Raw genomic sequence first — 3,998 nt, 5'->3', positions numbered from 1 at the left:
TTACTATTATATATATACTATTATATTATATTTACTAAAAGAATCAAGCAAAAGCATTGCTAAAAACAGGGTTCCAGTGTGGATATTCATGATGTCTAAATAATAGACACTGTCTTTTAGAAAATTGCGTAAATGTTTTAAGTGACGAATATTATACAAGAAGATTTATTAGACGGTAAATTAAAGACATATTTCAGGCGTGCGGTTTACTTTTCTTTGATATTTGGACTTGTATTCTGATTGCCGTTTTCGTTTTGTTTCTTAATATTTATTTCTAGATCTTTCTCAATTTCTCTACGAAAATCGTTCAAGATGAAGACGAATAATTTTAATATTTTGTCACAAAAGTAATGAGTCGAAAAAGTGAGAAAAACACAAAATATTTCATCTGTAAATTGTATTATTTTTAACACAAGAATTTAAAAAGCAGTAACAAAGTAGATAATTGAGAAGCTAAGGTTTAATAACTATACAAATACAATAACATAGAGAAGGCGAACTTGCAACAAAATACTGTAAGGTTAAAATTTTGTATTCATCAATAGTTACCTACAGCCTTATGATTTTTTTTCTCTTTAAGTAGAAGTTGCATTTCTTGGTTAATCCTAATGTTGCAGGAATCATTTTATTCCTTGAAAGATTGTCTGAAAATTTCTTTGTACATAGAGATTACTGCTGGGAACAAAATGACCACCATAAAACTATGATTAAATAATAATTGCAACTTTTTCCCTTACGCAAAAGCAAAAACCTAAAACTTCAAATAACTATTTTATAATTAACAATTTTAACCTGAAATATTATAAACTAATACGAACGAAAACTACCGTGAATATTTTTTTAATCGAAAAAATATCTTTTCAATATTAAACATAGAAAAAATGTATTTATTTTCATTGTTCAAAATGATACTATATTTGAACCGATTTTGAAATAAGAAAAGTTGAAAAAGAATCTAATTATTTTATTAGTTTTATATGTAATTAATAGTTTAGAATACATCTTCTGGAATTTCGAGTTTTTGTTTCGCTTGAAATATCATTTGTGATTTCGATTTAATTTTCAATACTTACTATTTTTTTTCCTTAAGAATATTTTTTACAAATTTTTGTGGGAAATATGCTTAATTAAAATTTTCATTTGTTTTTACTCTTAACAAATTTTGGTTAAATTATCACTGAATCAATTTAAAAAGAGAACATGTTTTGTAGGAACCTTTTTCAACTTTTTATACATGACCTTTAAATGTTTATTAATATTCTAAATCGAGAATTAAACTTGTTTCAGCGTGTGGATGTATCGACATGAATTCAGCAAGCTCGATTTTTCAAAACAGAGACATTCAGGTCCAATAAGGATCGCTGGATTTGTTATATGAAAAAATTATTTAATATTTATATCTCTTTTCACGTTTTGAGTTCCGTAATAATTTATTTCAGAATTTAAATAATTTTATTATTTTAAATTACTTGTATCAAAATACTGATTGATTATTTATAAAAGAAATATTTTTATTGGAGATTATTTCTGTATTATTTAAAATTTTGTTCACATATTTCATTAAAAATTATTCTCGAACATTTTTCAAGAAGCGAAATATCTAAAGGAAAGAAAAAATGTCACTACAAGTGATTTTTTTATCATTGATGTGTTTGTTAAAAAAAATTCACCACACCATCCCTATAGGAGAAACTGTCATCTAAAAATTACAATGGCTCCCAGTAGAAACAAGGTAAAGCAGACCTATGGTCGCGTCTCATGATCGTGAGATCGGTGGTTACAGGGCACGATAAAATTACGATGATTGATCAGCGAAACACTCATTTGTCTTGAGGATACGAAGCGACCCAAGAATGACAGCTTCCTGCATTCATCTCGCAAGTGGCTTGACATATTTTTGGCACGCTGGTATGACTATACGATTACGAACGAGTGTCATTTTCGCACCTCAAACAGCACTGATTACAAGGAAATTACTTTTACCGAATATTTTGGGTACAGTCGTTGTAGCTTCCTTTCAAGGCCTTGATACCTCTCCTCCTTTTCCTTCTTCTTGATAAAGATTTTGCAGTTGGCTGGAGCCGAGAATTCATTCACGAATATAGTTCGTTTCTGGAAGTCTTGTAGAATGATGTCAGGTCTCGAGTATGCAACGTTGACTGCCGTCCGAAATTCGTGGTTATAGAAAAATGAGCATTCCTCGTTTTGGACTATTGACTTTATATCCCTTGAAGCGTTCGGCAGGACAGGCTCGCGGCCAACACCTTAAAAGCGACCAATATAATAATAAAACACCTTTAGGACCGTATAAGTTCTTTAGAAATACGTAGTTCACTCGAGGGTGGGACACCCAAATAGTACATGTTCTAGTTACTCATCGTGTGCATTACACACTATGCACCTGTCGCTGGGAACTTATTGTCATAAAATGCTGTCATGGTGTACTAGCGTGGAAGTGACACCGTGCTGGCATGCGAAAATGAAACTCTTTGTACCTGAATTAAGCCATGATGATCTGAGAATAGCAAAAGGTTGCTCCTTTAACTAGGATTGGTTGTCTACAGTTCTGTGAAAGTTTCCGTGAATTTATTATCGAGTAGCCGTTGGCGAAATTTTTCTTACTCTGTTTTTTTCGGCTTTTGGAAGTGAAGCATCTAAATAAAGTAGTATGCTTTCCTTACCTCTGATATTAACATTTAGGCCAAGAGTCTCAGTGGCCTACACCGCGGTTTTGTAAAGGGACACTTCATTGCAATCATCTTGTGATTCCTGACAATTTTTAGGAGAGGATCTCAGCCATTTGCAACAATGTGATGTACTTAGAAAAATTAGGTTATGAAGGTATTAATTAGTCCGCGTCCGCCTGAACGGCGTGAGATGTAACTTCGAGGAAAAGACGAATTGATATTCAAGCTCTTTATGCACATGCATGATCTTACGCCTGGCGACATGAAATTTCGTAAGCACGTTCTTCGTCCTTTGAACGACCCCAAACGAGTAGAGGAGAACCGGTACGGAAAGCATGTTAGTAGTAGATTTCTTGTTCAATGCCGAAAGATTTGAACACCCACATTCTCTCATAGAAGATGCTTCCTGGAGACTTCTTCACTGATGTTACCTCTGGAAACGGGGTTTGAGGTACGCCCAGGCATGCACAGGTCTTTCCAGTGTCATGATGTATAATAAAACTTATATCCACAAGTTCAAGGTCATCGGGAACGCCAGTAATCTTTCAGATTTGAACTTAAATCTCTCTCAACAGAAGCATGTATCTTCTTCTTGGCGACTCTTTCACTGATGTTACATCTTGAAAGCAGCTTTCAGGTATGTCAGCGTATGTGCAGGTCTCTCCAGTGTCATAATGTATAATAATTTTGACAACCACAAGTTCAAAGTCATTAGGAACGCCAGTCATGTTTCCTTTTTTCAGATTATTTTTGTCACACTCGTCCAATCCAAAGTCCATAGCAATCTCTCATGTGCACCCCTTGGCGATATTTAAAGCTAATTAAATTTTGCTTGCACCAGAAGCATAGATCTTCCGCTCGTTCATATAAAATAAATAAGTGATCTAAATGCTCGAGATGGTTAGTGCCGCCGCAGAAATATCCAGGAGAATTGCGTAGTGCTTGCAGTGCGCAGCCGAAAAGGTTCTTTGTGTAACTTAGTAATTTTTCCACATTCAAAAAAAAATTATTAGATGGTGCTAGGTTTGAGCTATGTGTAATCCTAAACTTATAGGTGGCTCACTATTAATGGATTTACCTTATTTTAGTGTTATATTTACCAACAGAATCAAGGCAAAACATTGAAGTGAAGAACAGAGTTCCGATGAGGATGTTCATACTCCTTCAATGAGAGATACTGCACACTGTGAAAAATTTCGTGATGATTTTAACTAATGAATATTTTACAAGGAGCTTTGTCTTTCTCGTTCCTTATCCTAAATGATTTATAATTTTTAGAACTATTGGAGCAGTCAAGTTTTTTCTTCTAAA

Source organism: Belonocnema kinseyi, chromosome 2 (genome assembly GCF_010883055.1).
Source record: "Belonocnema kinseyi isolate 2016_QV_RU_SX_M_011 chromosome 2, B_treatae_v1, whole genome shotgun sequence".
Lineage (NCBI taxonomy): Eukaryota > Metazoa > Arthropoda > Insecta > Hymenoptera > Cynipidae > Belonocnema > Belonocnema kinseyi.
The sequence above is the reverse complement of the archived record's forward strand: the minus strand, read 5'-3'. Positions refer to the sequence as shown.